Source organism: Ambystoma mexicanum, chromosome 8, assembly GCF_040938575.1.
Source record: "Ambystoma mexicanum isolate Mex_15411 chromosome 8, UKY_AmexF1_1, whole genome shotgun sequence".
Classification (NCBI taxonomy): domain Eukaryota; kingdom Metazoa; phylum Chordata; class Amphibia; order Caudata; family Ambystomatidae; genus Ambystoma; species Ambystoma mexicanum.
The window spans coordinates 856,879,269-856,893,773 of record NC_090929.1 but is presented as its reverse complement, the minus strand read 5'-3'; the positions used below and the strand labels follow the sequence as shown (position 1 = coordinate 856,893,773).

General features: G+C 46.3%; 1 protein-coding gene across 1 annotated transcript in view; it reads left to right on the top strand.

Moving 5' to 3' along the window:
• SGPL1 (sphingosine-1-phosphate lyase 1) overlaps positions 1-14,505 on the top strand; it is a 744,463-nt gene that overhangs the window by 405,180 nt on the left and 324,778 nt on the right. The gene's annotated exons all lie outside the window — the stretch shown is intronic.

The following is a 14,505-nucleotide window of genomic DNA, read 5'->3' as shown; positions in this document are numbered from 1 at the left end:
CGAATAAGGGCTTTGTAAAACGATTATACAGCGTGGGGGCTGTACACAAGGCTTGCGGGACACCGCAGTGTATTATCGTGGGTGTTGCGTTGGATATATTTGAGAAGACTTTCATGGCTCTGCCTTCTAGAAAGGATGTGATCCATGAAGTGGGGTGGTCAGAGAAGTGTGCTGAGTGTGTGAGGTGTGTTGTGAGGGTTTTGTGGTCTACAAGGTTGAATGCCGCTGATTGGTCTAGGAGGAGGAGGAAGGGGGGTTTGCCTGTGTCCAGGATCTTGGTTATTTGGTTTTTTAGGTCCAGTAGAGCCGTCTCTGTAACATGACCTTTACGGAAGCCAGACTGTCTGTTTCCTAAGATAGAATTAGTTTCGAGGTAGAGTTGGATTTGGTTGTGTGCCACTTTGTCTAATATTTTGAGAAGGAAAGGAACTGTCGTTATGGGTCTGTAGTTAGGCTGCGTAGGGTCAAGATTTTTTTTTATTTTTTTTAGAAGAGGGCGAACCCAAGTTTCTTTGAGGCTGTTGGGGACAGAACATGTTTTGAAGGGGGCATTAATGAAAGCGGTGATGAGTGGAGCAAGTGGTTCAGCGCACTCCTTGATTAACTTAGGAGGGCAAGCATCACTTTTGCAAATTGATTTTTTCAAGTGTTTCAGAATGTCTGACCCCTGATTCTGAGACGTCATTAAAGACAAATTTGGAAGTTTTGTTTGAAGTAGGAGCTTGTGTGGTCTGATTAGATTTAGGTAAGGTATTGTAATGGTCAAGGATTTTGTTTTGTTGGAGCTTTTTTTTTTTTTTTAGTAGAGCGGCCTGGATACTGTTGCACCAAGCATCATCTTTAATAATCTCATCAGTGGAGATTGGCGGAGCAGTAAGCTCCTTGACGATGGTAGAGTTCTTTCGAATGAGACTTAGTCAGATATTCGACGTTTGTATGCATCTGATTTGACGTTGAAAATGGCGTCTTTGTGTTTTTTGGCGATATCTTTGAATATATCTTTGGTGGTGCCGCAAGGGTTAGCTTGCCAGTTTATTTGCGCAGTTCTTTTGCGCTTGGCGTTTATTATCTTTCTTAGTGACCACACTCTCCACTTTAACCTTAACCTACCTACCCACACCAGGATTACTCTTTGAATCGCTTATTCATCTCCACCTCCCACTCAGCCACTAGTACTACTTTCACACCTTCCATATCTGATTACTCCATTGTTTCTACCACCATCTCCTCTCCACCCTCTGACCCCTCGTCACCATTTGCCCCACCTATTACTAAAAGGAATGTAAACCTTCTGCAATTCCTCCCTTTCTCTTGCACATAGTTCTCCCTCTCCTCCTTTACACCAGATTCCTCTTCCACTAACACTGCCTTCTCCAGTCTCCAATACCTACTATACAACTCATTCTCCTCTCGCTTCCCACTGCTAACCTTCACCCCTTAGTCTCAGCTTCCTCAACCATGGGTCACCCCATTCATACACTCTTGCAACAGATGTGCGTCAGCTGCTGTGCAAATGGGGGTATACCCACTCGCATGAGCATCTGCAACTCTCTCTCTCTCTCTCTCTCTCTCTCTCAAGTCCTCTCTTTATAGAGCAAAAACAGATTTCTACTGCACCTTCATTGATTCTCACTCGAATCATTGTCGCTAGCTACAGGGCAAGCTAAACACTCCTCCTATGACTATTGTCTCCACCCTCACAGCTAATGACCTAGCTAAATACTTTGCTGAAAACATTTCCTGAATTGGTAACACTCTCCTGACCTTGCTCACACTTCCTCCTTCTACATTCTACACTCCACCATCATCCCCTGCCTTTATCTCCCACTTTAGTGACACTAAGTCCTATCTCTAGGCTTACTCCTCTTGTACACCATCAGACCCTCTTGCTCCTCAGCTAGTCAAGCCTAGTGCCCCTTTAGTGGCCTCTCAACTCGCAGAACTTTTCAACCTTTCCTTTCCCTCTGTTTTCAAAACAGCCATGGTCATCCCTCTCCTAGAAAAGCAAGTGGCTGACCTGGATTTACTGGCTAACCTTTGCCCTGTCTCTCCTTCTGCACTACTCTAAAGTGCTTGAAAGGTTTGTGTTCAACAGTCTTACCAATTTCTTAGACATCCACAACATTGGAGACCACCTACAAGCAGTTTTCGCGCCTGACGCTCCACGGAAACTGCTCTCATGAATGTCTCCAACATAATATTCCCTGCTAAGCACTCCAACCTATCCTCTTCTAATTCTCCTTGACCTGTCAGCTGCCTTTGACAACGTTGATCACTCTAATCTCCTTAATACACTTACCTCTAGGGATTCAAGATCGAGCCCTTGCCTGGATTTAATCCTACCTAGCACCTCGCCAATTCTGTCTCCTGGAGCAACACCACCTTTCAACTCATTACTCTAACGTTTGCTGTTCCACAAGGCTCTGTCTTAGGTCCTCTCCTCTTTACACTCTGCACCTCTGCTCTTGTGATGCCAATCTCCTCCTTTGGCTTCTTGTACCAACTATTCGTAGACAACACCAAATCTTTTTTTCTGAATTCTCCTTTGTGCTACCAAAACAGAGGTGCTCTTCTTCCCTGCCAAATACCCTCTCATCTATTCCCATACTTATCCTGTTCCCATTTGAAACTCTTCCCTACTCTTATTCAATTAGAAACCTCTGTCATCTATGACCCTTCTCATACCTTCTATACTTTCATCTCCAAAACTGCAATAGCAGGTGTCCTCAACCTCCTAAATTTCAGGAAAATCGGGCAGCTCCTTCCTTTCAACCCTGCCAAACATCTCTTAACCATTCTTGTATTCTCTAAACTGACCTACTGTGTAAACATCCTCCTTGGTCTCCCCAACTATGCTTTCTGTCCTCTCGACAAGATCATTGACTTTGCTACCAGGACTCTTTGAACTCCCTCCCTTTACACCTACTTTCTTGTACGTCATCACCAGGCTGGATCACTGGCAATACAAAACAGGCCAGATTTAAATGTCTTCTGCTAATTCACAAGTCTATCCGCGGAAAGGCACCCCTATATATATATATATATATATATATATATATATATATATATATATATATATATATATATATATATATCCATCCAACAGCCTCTTTGATTACCATTGTGGCACCTTGCCATCCCTGTGCTTCCTCACGCTTCTGCTCCTTCTCTTCTTGCTCCACTTGCATTGAATTCTCTTCCCTGTGACATCCTAGAAACAGTCCACAATGATTTGTTCAAAACCAAGCTAAAAGCCCATCCCCTCAACTCACAGTAACCTTTGTAATCTGCTTCTCGTCTGCCTTATCATTGGTACACCTGTTCCCGCTTTCCCCCCCTCACTCTAGCCTCCCTTCTCGTTCTTTGCCTTCCTGTGAGGCAATAAATATTGGTGTCCTCTTTGACTCCACTCTCTCCTTCATTCCTCACATATCGCACCTCGCCAAGAAGTCCAACTTCGGGCTGCACCTCTTCAGCGGTATTCTTCCTTTTCTGTCTCCAGAGCCCTGGTTCTAGGCTGGACTTCTGCAACATCCTCTTTCTCAATCTGCACTCCTCTACTCTCCGTCCGCTGCAACTAATCCAGAACAGGGCTGCAAGATTAATCCTTGGCCAAAAGCCAAGGGACCATATCTCTCAGCACTGAAATCTCTCCACTAGCTCTGTGTGGCTAAAAGTATCAAGTTCAAGACCCTCTGCATCGTCCATAAGGTTTTCTGGTGCAGGGGCCCACACTACATCCAACTCTCTTCCAAAATACCTTCCTTCTCAAGCCCTTCGCTCAATTTCCTCCAACTCTGAGGGTCAGATGCTTCTCTAGGCAGAGAGTTGAGCGTAAATCTCATCTGCAGTTGCCTCCCTCTAGAATGGCCTCTCTGCCCCTCTAAAACCTAAGCTGGACCACCTGAAGTTCTAGAAGCAGCTCAAGACCTTCCTATTTTCCCCTTACTCTCTCTCCCTCCCATTTTGACCTACCTGTTTGCCGCACCGACTGGTTGCCTGGCTACCCTCTGAGCAGATTGGGCACCAGGCTCCTCCATGATCAGTCTTGCCGGCACTGCCTCCGGGCCACCGCCCACTTAGGGGCTGTAACTAACCTCTACGGTCCTCTGCCTCCCAGCACTTACCCATTGCCACGCTGCCCTGGTCGCACTAACCCTCTCTGCCACTCCCCCTGCCCCCTCCACTTTGGCGCTGTCACACTTGCACGATCTGAATGTCACAAGTCCTAGTGAGATTGTTTATATTGTGCTCCCTGTCTTCCCTCCATTGTCTTCTCACGCCTAGAAACACTTGGGTGCAGGCATGCTATAAATGACTTATCGTATCATATCTTCTAGTTGACATTTCCCTTCCCCTCTAACCTGCCTCTGCCCCTCACTTTCTAATGCCTCCACATTCACATTTGCATGTCATACATCATCTTTGCATCCCTAACAATGCTGGCCATACCACTTACCTACACTTAAAAATGTCTAATGTTGGTTGTCCTTAATCTATCTATGTCCACCCATGTATTGTCCCTGGTGTTTCATTTACTACCCCCACAAAATTATGTCACTCTTACTCAGCCCATTTTAAGAAGCTCAATGGTTCCCCTCAAATCCGATTTCTACTTTATTGTATGTTCTTTTGTGATCAAAAGTACGTTGCTCATATATATATCATTTTTTTTTGTATCTGAGGCTTGTGGATCTTAGATCACATTCTATGCATAGGCTGATATCTGGTGGTAGCTGCAAAGTATTACATCTTTTGTTTTTGAAATTCAAAGGGACGCCGGGCGTGCCAGTAATACTAGTCCTAGTATGACGTCCACTGTACGAATGGTCCTTCACGTACGCGGTCTGTCAGATTGTTTTAATCCGCCATCATAGTCTGACGCATATCGCGGAGTTCCTTCTTGGCTGACCTCATTACTTAGAAAAAGTTTAAAGTTAGACTTTCTTTCTGTCTTTTCGACAACCGTACACCGCAAGATCTCTGGCAACAGCTTTCGAGGACAAGATAACCTGTCGACGGCAACGACTCACGTCTAAGCAAACTTTGTCTGCAGCTTTCCTAGTCCCCAAAGGACTTTGGCCCTGTACGGTAGGGAGAGTGTGGGGGGGGGTTCATATTCCACCCCACTTAGAGAATGCATATTCCCCAATACTCCCTTATCTTTCGCCGGGCTGCCATCTTCATACACTATGGTAAATACTCCTTTTATATTCTGTCCTTCCTGCAACAGGATGTTTCCCTGGAAGGAATCACACCGGGTGTGTAACCTTTGCCTCCCTAGGGACCACGCCGAAAAACAGTGTGCGTCTTGCAAAAAGGCAGCAAGACTAAGCGCTGGGCCCACCATGCCCTGCATGAGTCTTAAGTGATGCCGAGGGCGATCGGGGTCCAAAGGATTCCTGAGTGCGAGCCCCTGACTCCAACAGGCAAGCCGGCGGTTCTGCTACAGACACGACACCTGGCAGCTCAAGCATTTCCACTGCACACCCCACCAAGCACATCCCACATGGCCGACAGTTGATCGCATCGTCGACAGGAAGGTCTGAACATTCCCTGTCCTTTGGGCCATCATGGTTGCGATCACCACACAAAAGGTCCCCAAAACAGATGCCAAAGACGCGTCCAAACCTGGTAATCTTCGAGTGCCAGTGACTGTTGAAAGACGCGTCAACGGCTCCTGCAAAAGAGCTCTAGAATTAGCGACTTAATTACAAACACATCCCTGACAATTTACTTAAGGCCAGAACGTAGAAAAATTCTGTGTTGCCTAGCTCCTCCCAATGGGTCCCTGAACAATTCAACAGGGTCATGAGAAGAATGTCCAGTTTTGTAAATTTCTTTGATTAGCACCCAGATCAACTTCACAACCTTCAGGGCCATCCTCAAGAGCAAGCAGCTAGCAAGCAGACCGACGCCAAAAGACCCCGCCTGGACACTACACAAGCTAATACCTAGTCATACCAAGACGTCAGTCCGGACACATATTATTATGACTCTCTAGGTCTGTGAATGAGCAAGGCTCTTCTGAGCCTTGAGGACCAAGGGGGGGGACAGATGTTTAGACCAGCCCCTTCGGATCCTTTTATACATTAGGGGGCAGCTAAAGCCTGACTTTCTAGTAGTCACTGCCACAAGAAAGAGGGCGGAGGGCGAGAACACCCCTAGCCTCTGCCGAAGCCCTTCCTGCCAAGGAGAGTAAGAAGATCTACACCCTGGGCAGGGAAGTAGCTTCCTCAGCTGCCCATCAAGTGATAATAGCCAATAATACTATGCTATTATCCACCTATAATTGCCACAAGTGGGACGAGGTCGCACAATAAGTAGGCTCAGTACCAGAGCCCCTAAAGTCACAGCTCTTACACACTATCAGGCTTTAGATTGGAGAACCAGGCTACCCTTTTAAACCTGCCCCTCAGGGCCAATGCATTATTTGGAAAGGCGGTTGAAGACTCACTAAAAAGTGTGAAGGAGGAATACAACACCCTCAAATCCCTGGGACAACTCACTAACAAACCCTTTGGGCAAAGAAGGGGGGAGGTCAAATAAACATTGGTTTAGAGGACAGAACTCCCAGCGGCCCTCAAGTTACCAGGGTGGGAAGAGTTTGTCCTCTTGGTTTCCACAAGGGCAGTCCTCCCAATAGAATTTTCAAAGAGGCCAAAGAAGATCCAGAAATAGGGGCATATGCTCCGCCTCAAGATGGGGGCTCCACCCCTCCTAAGCATTGACCAACCTCTACAGATTCCCTCCCATGTCTCTCCAATAGGATGTCGTATTTCTCACTTGTCCTAGACCTGCGCCCTGCAAATACCTATGTTAAGCCACAAAAAGTCTGCATGACAACGCTACAGGAAGTAATCCCACTGCTAAAACAGGGGGGGCTACATGGCAACCTTGGACATGAAAGATGCCTACTTTTCATATTTCACTGTTCCCAGCGCACAGAAGATTCCTGCGCTTCAAGATAACGAACCAACATTAACAGTTCAAGGAGCTATCCTTTTGGCATAGCATCCACTCCAAGGGTATTCACCAAGGTACTAGCGGTAGTGGTAGTGCACCCACACATCAATCCTAGTGTACCCATATCTGGATGACTGGCTGATAACAGGTTAGGCCCCCCCCCCCCCAAATTTGTAAGCAAAATACCAAGAGAACAATCAATCTTCTGTTCCAATTAGGGTTCTCAATCAATGAGAAAAAAATAAAGTCTTGTTCCAAGCAAAACACAGTTCTTGGGAGCCGTCATAAAAACAGGGGGGGGCGGGGGGTTTAGTCTTTCAATCAAACGAAAGAGTGCAAAACCTACTGCGTCAGATACCTCAGTATATAGCCGGTCGCCAAATAACCATATGCAAAGCAATGTGCTTGCTTGGGATGATGGTTTCATGCATTTACCTGGTCTCGCACACAGGGTTGCGCATGTGCTCAATGCAGGAATGGTTAGGGAAACTGTGGTCTGAGGCAAACGGTCAGTGGGACGATCTAGAGGTAGTTTTGCTAACCCTAGGTCAAGTGTTGCGCTGGTGGACGAAAGAGAATCTTTTAAAGGGGAAACATTTTCACAGCACTACAGTTCAAGCAATTGTCACTACAGACGCATCTCTCACTGAGTGGGGAGCTCATTACCTTAACCACACCACACAACGCATGGCCTGTGGACCAGATCAAAGCCCAAAATCACATTAAACCTCTTAGTACTGCTTGCAGGGCTCAGAGCCCTACAAGCTTTCCAAATGCATCTGTCAGGCCAAACAGTACAAATCTTCACGCACAGCACCACTGCCATGTTTTACATCAAACAGGGAGGCACACACACTCCAAGTCTGTCCAGGCTTGCACAAAAAAATGTGGAAGTGGGCACTCAAGTGGAACATGTTGCGACAGTTCCTATGTTGCAGCATGTTCCTGTGGAACTCAATATTCTGGGAGACACATTAAGCAGAGATCCTCTTCCCGAAGAGCACAAGTGGCAGCTCAGCAGAAAAATCTGATAATATTTTCTCCCTCTAGGACTATCCTCCCTTAGACTTGTTCACCACAAGCCAAAACACAAAATGGCCATACTTCGTATTCATGTTTCCCCAACCCGGATCCAGGGGGGAATGCCCTGTGGATGAGCTGGTCAGGAAAATGTGCCTACGCTTTTCCCCAACAACACTACTGAGCAGGATAGTGAACAGAATGCACCAGGAACAAGTGACCCTAATCCTGGTTGCGCCTATGTGGGCGAGACGACCTTGGTTTCCATATCTGCGCTAACTGGCGATGTGCGATCCTATCAAACTTCTGTGCCCCTCCAACATGCTCACCCAACACGGTGGGGGACTACATTACACCCTCCTCCTCAATCCATGAACTTGGCAGGTTGGCTCCTGAAGTCTTAGTTTGGCCATTTAAAACTACCTCAATGGTGTATAGAAATCCTCAAGGAGGCATGCAAACCAGGCACTGTTATTTTAACAAATGGAAAAGATTTGTATTGTGCCAGTCAAAAAAGGTAAACGCGATAGAATGTATGCCATCACACATTCTTCATTTCATGCTCCACTTACTAGACTCCGGTCTAGTATTCAACTCCATCAAGGCTCACCTAGCGGCTTTATCCGCGTACACCACATCTCAAAGCAAGCTGTCCTGGTGGAAGATCCCTGTCATTAAGGCCTTCATGGAGGGAGTAAAAAGGCTTTACCCCTACCCCCCCATTTCAAACCCGCTTCCAGGGTGGCATCTAAATGTACTCGCAACGCTCATAGCGGCCCCCTTTGAGCCTATGCACAAGTCCAGCCTTAAACATTAACATATAAACCGGCTTTTCTGGTGGCCATCACCTCCATACGAAGAGTCGGTGAACTACAAGCTCTCAGTGCAGGAACCTTTCTTATCCACAAAGACAAGTTGGTACTAAGAACACACCCGAGGTTTTCACCTAAATTCATATCGAAGTTCAATGTCGACCAGTCCATCAAACTACCTGCTTTCCTTTCAAGCCCTTCAAGCTCAGCTGAGAAAAGCCTCCATACAATAGATGTTAGGAGAGCGGTGCTTTACTATGTAAGCAAAACCGCTACGAACAAACGGACCAACTGTTTGTCTCCATAGCTTCTGGCAGGGAAAGGGATCATGTTTCAAATAACGCCGTCTCCAAATGGATAGTGAAATGCTTATAGCTCTGCTACTCTCTATCAAACAAAACTCTGGCTTTCACACGAGTAGCTCACTACCAGGGGTACAGGAGCTACCTTTGCCTTTATTGCAAACGTCCTGCTGGATGCCATTTTCAAAGCAGCTACATGGAGCTCTATTCATCCCTTTACTCGGCACTACTGCATTGACACACATTTTAAAGCAGATTCACAGGTGGGACAGGCGGTGCTAAAACATCGATTTGCCGCTGTACCTTCTAACAACGCACAACTTTCTCCATACACTGCTCGCTATTCTATGCATAGCATGTGATCTAAGCAGATCCACAAACCTCAGAAAGGATACATTACTCACCGTAATTGTATTTCTGATGCTTGCATCTGCTTAGATTCACATGCGCCCACCCTTCCTCCCCTGTGGAGTAGAAAGTGCATAGATGTTTTTCTGGCTTATCTTCTCTTATCTGCTTTACACTACCATGCTACCTCATGTCAGAAAGAAAAGAATCTGAAGGACCTTGACGCATGAATGACCCTGGGTACAGTGGACGTCACTCTAGGGATAGTATTACTGGTACGTGCTGTTGATGTCCCTTTGGGAGCACATCATCGGCTGGAGATGAGAGCAATCGGGTGGCCCTGGTTGCATTCCTCACTTCTGTGATGCACTACCTCAAGAAACAAGGTGATGTGGGGTCTTTGCAGCAATGCCAGGAAGCAATGCGACTGTGGTTCTTGGCTCTGGAGAACAGAATCTCTCATGGCTGCTCATCTTGCCGGAAGAGAGAATACTGTGGCAGATGCCTTGAGCAAATGGACTACAGCCGCCCACAAGTGAACGTTCTATCAGGAAGTTCTAGAGGTTTTCTCCTGCTGAGAGTGTCGCTTCACTTCTACTATGAACAGGAAGGGCGTGCTGTTCTGTTCTAGGGAATTTCCTCGACGTGGACTATCTATCTCCTTTATGCGTTGCCGTTGCTCCCCATCATTCCGCTGGTTCTCAGTGGACTGCATATGTTTGAGTCCACATTGATTCTGATTGCTCCAGACTGGACACCAGAGGATATGGTACCCTGAGTTGCTGGACATGTCCATGTCCCCTTGCCGGCGCTGTACACTGAGAGTAGACCTGCACTCCATTGAGACGGGCGGGTTTCTTTGCAAATATTTTCCCCCATGCCAGTGTGTGGTTCTGGCTTGGGATTTGGGTTTTGTTGTGACATACCTTATGGAAGCTGCGTTTGAGACTGTCCATTCTTGTTCTATAAAATGGCTCACCCTTAAAGTGGTTTTCCTGGTCACCATCCCTTCCTCTAGACAGGTGACTTAGCTCCATGTGTTATCCGTTAAACCTCCCCATTTGGTTTTCTCCTAAATGTAGGTCACTTTGAGAGTAAGCAAAACAAGAGGTGATCGCTGGAAGGTTTAGAATTAATCTGAACTGCTGGCATTGCTCTGGGCAACCCTCCAGACCATCGTTCTTTGCCTCTTAACCCATTACAAAAGGGGAAAGACCATATGCAATTCAGGCATGATCCCACCCCAAAGGGCAGTCCAGCCGAAACTCCTTGGTCACATCCCTTCTGCATAAGACACAAGCATCACCAGACATGTTTCAGCCTCATTGAGCATCAGTGAGGAGTAGCTTGGTTCGCGAGTCTGAGCTTGAGACCATCCTTTATTCTGTGGTTTTGGATTACCATTGCTCTCAAAAGATCAATCTTAATTTGTTTCATCTTTCGCCCCATCCTCCTAAAGCTGAGGGATATTTCCATTGGCGTGATCCGGTATGTGGGCTCTCAGCTACTTCATTTCCTGTAGGAGGGTCGTCAGGAAAGTTGACCAACATGTTGGGCTAGTCAGGGCTGTGAATAAACGGCTCCTTATCGAAGTGGATCATTCTCTGCATTTCAGAACGCTTTGATCTGGCTGTTATGGAGATACGTGAAGGTCTCAGAGCTCCCTCTACCAGAGAGGTGGGTTCCACTTCTACCCAGCAAAAGGGACGGCGGGAGGCAGAAGGGGGGAGACCCTATCCTGGAAGTCTGCCAGGCTGCAACATGGGTTTCTTTGCACATGTTTGCTAAGCTGTTACTGCTTGGATTCTCTGTCTGGTCAGGGTGCGCATTTTGGCAGTGGAGTCCCTCAGAGCTTTCTGATTTAGGTGGTGTCTTTGCTAGCCTCCCTCCTCCAGGTCATTGTACTGCTTTGGGAGTCATTCTAAAATGAGGAATCCGTGGGAGGAAGAAATCCATTAGAAGAACAAATTACTTGCTGCTCAGTAATGTTTTCTCACGTGTGTTCATCCCATGGGTTCCTCAGTGCCCTCGCTAGCTGCCCCTCTTGGCAGGTAGCCAGTACACCTTGGTTCTGCAGCCGATGTATGTCTGAGTGCTGGGGTTAAAGGGTGTAACTAAGGTCATGGGGTGCGGTGCCTTTATATATACTAGCCCCAATGTCATTTCCGGTGCGGGGGCATGAAGGAGTCATTCGGAGCAGACACAGAGCTATTCTGCTCCTCCTCCTGCTGTCAGAAAAGCTTCCGAAGAGCAGCTGTGCTGGAAGATGAATATTAAAAATGAATGAAGGATCTATGAGAGGGTACGTCAATCAGCAAGAACATTACAGAGGTAAGTAATTTGTTTGATACGTACAGTCCTGTTTGAGGAGTTCTGCCTTTTGTTTCATTAGTGCCGCAAACGCAAGCACAGGCGACATCCATTTCACAAAACGGATGCCCCCTAGTGCTTGCAATTTTAAAGTTTGAGCTTCATTTGCTCGAAACTTTGCATAGGGACTTAAAATAATATATATATATTATAGGTATTTGTTTTATTTTTGCCCTTCTTTTGGCCAATAATATTTTCTGCCCGAACCATTCCTTTAAGCAAGACGCTGGGGTCTGCAACCTTTAGCGCCCCGCTATGTTTTGGACTACACTACTTCCATCATCCCTAGACAGCATATTCAATGATGCCGGATAATGGAAGATGTAGTCCAAAACATCTGGGGAGCCATATGTTGAAGACCCCTAAAATAGGGGAATCATTTGGTATGATTGATAGGTTGGTGTTGCATAGTCTGATTGCCACAGAGGACCGCGTAGGAAAATCTTCCCAACAGTCAATTTGTGCATGCTCTGGAGATCACATATACATTTTTCTTTGTTTGCCCTTTGTCTCAATTCAAGTCTGGTCGCGGGTGGAATTTATAGAGTAAGCTGAGGGAAAGAACAGTTTGGGAAGCTATGACACTAGTCATGTTCACAGTGGAGACTGTTTTGTTTTTGCTGATTCCCATTACCTGGCTAGGGACTTTAAAGAGCTGGTGTGCTGTGGTGGGTAGGAAGGGGTGACATTAGTGAGTGGAATCCGTAGAAATGACCAGAAGAAAAAAACGAATGGGGTATTTATTAGAATTTCGGCTGAATTAAAATTACAAACTGGCGAACATTTCGAATAAATATCCCATTCAGTTTGATTATAGTAAACAAGGGGAACGGGGGGTTGCCTGCACCCTTGTTCACTACAATCGCATAAGGGGTGTCCCCCCACAACCTATACAATAAAGTGTTAACAAAATAAAAAATAAAATAAAGGACTCTGTGGCGCCAGATTGCATGCACGTAAGTCAAGGGAACCAGCATTGCAGGGGAATGGAGGAGTCGCCGGCACACAGCGAAATGTGCCGCCAAATGTTATTTAGAGGGTTGGGGGGCACATGTTATCAGAAATATTAGCGGGAGAGAAAAACAAATCATTGTCATTTCTGATTCAAACACATCATGGACAACTTTTGTGAGTTAACCAGGTGGTATAGCCTCTGATTGATTATATTGAATATATTCATCTTTCCTTTCATTTTCGTTGCTATAAGAGGTTTGTAATCTCATTTTCTTCTTGGTAATGGCCATCCCATGTCTCGATATAGCGACAGATAATTGTGTCCCGCCAGATACCTGGCTCCCTCTCTGGAGCTGGATATGATATCCAATGTTTCCATGATCATCAACTCAATCTGAGGGACGTAGAGGTTGATCATCCTTTATCTTGCTTAAAATCGTTCCAAACAAGTTATGTACATTTGTTATTACATCTGAGTATTCCCCCCCCTCTTTTAAATCTTCCTGGGCTGAGGAGATTTTTGTATATTTTATCATTTATAGATGGAGATTTTCTAGTTAAGAATCTGAGATGAATTCATATGCCCACCCTTACTTAATTTGTCAATCAACCGCCTGTTCTTTTCGATTGACTTCATTCAAGAATCTGCCCCTTTCTGGGGATGCTGGCCCACAGGCACAGGACCAGCCCCCTAAGGGCCCAAGTGTGCCTTTTTCGCACATGTTTTTTTGTTGCCTTCCTTGGGGGCAAATTGGTGCAAAACATGACCCATCTGCCCCCAAAGAAGGCAAAACATAGTGCCCCATTATTTATTTGGTGGCGGTAGGGGGCTGTTGAGCCTGGTGAGCCCCCCACCCCCAAACTCATTGTCCTGGTGGTCTAGTGGCGATCGTTGGTCCAGGATTGAATGATCCTGGACCAGCAATCTGCTTGTGGGAGGGCTAGTTGGAAAGGGTAAGAGTCTCCACTTTCCAAGAAATGCCCAAGCAGCGCTGAAACACATTTCTGCTCAAACTACATGCTGAAGCCTTTTGGCTTCAGCATGTAAATATAATTTCCTGATGTCGGTGCTTGTAGTGTGCGCCGTCATCACGGCCACCCCCTGACACCCAGGGACGGAAGGGGGAAGTCTTCCTCTTCATTGCCTCGGGGTCAGGAGGATCGCCACAGCAACAGGTAGGGGGGGATCCCTCCCCCAAAGGTAAGCAATGCTGAGGACGAACTATCTCATCCAAACTCATAGTGGAACTAAAGGGCCACTTCAGCGTTAGTCGCCAAAGATTTAGTGCAGCTGGAGGCAAACAATATTTATCAAGATTGATACCTGGACCTCTTCACAATGAAACACAGCCGTAATATTCCCTAAAATATGTCCTCAATATTGGACTCATTCTAAACTCTGAAACCAGTCAAAAATAATTCGGCATTTATTCTTTTGGTTTATCAATGAGCACTGCAGTACTTCAAATGAATAATCACCCCACGCTCACTTTCCGGAATTAATGCAACGCCAAGACAACCTTCATCTTCATTCCAAGAGGCTGCTATTTCACAGGTACTCTGGGCATATTGCAGCACTTTCCTACCTAACGTCCACTTCCTGCCTAAGGGCCCCAAAATAGCCCAACTTTGGCCCATGAAGGCAACCTAACGGGCAGAAAATATTTTTTGGGGGTGTTTTCCCTTAATAGCTAGCATACGTTTGGTTCCTGGAGTCAGTCTGGCTGACGATA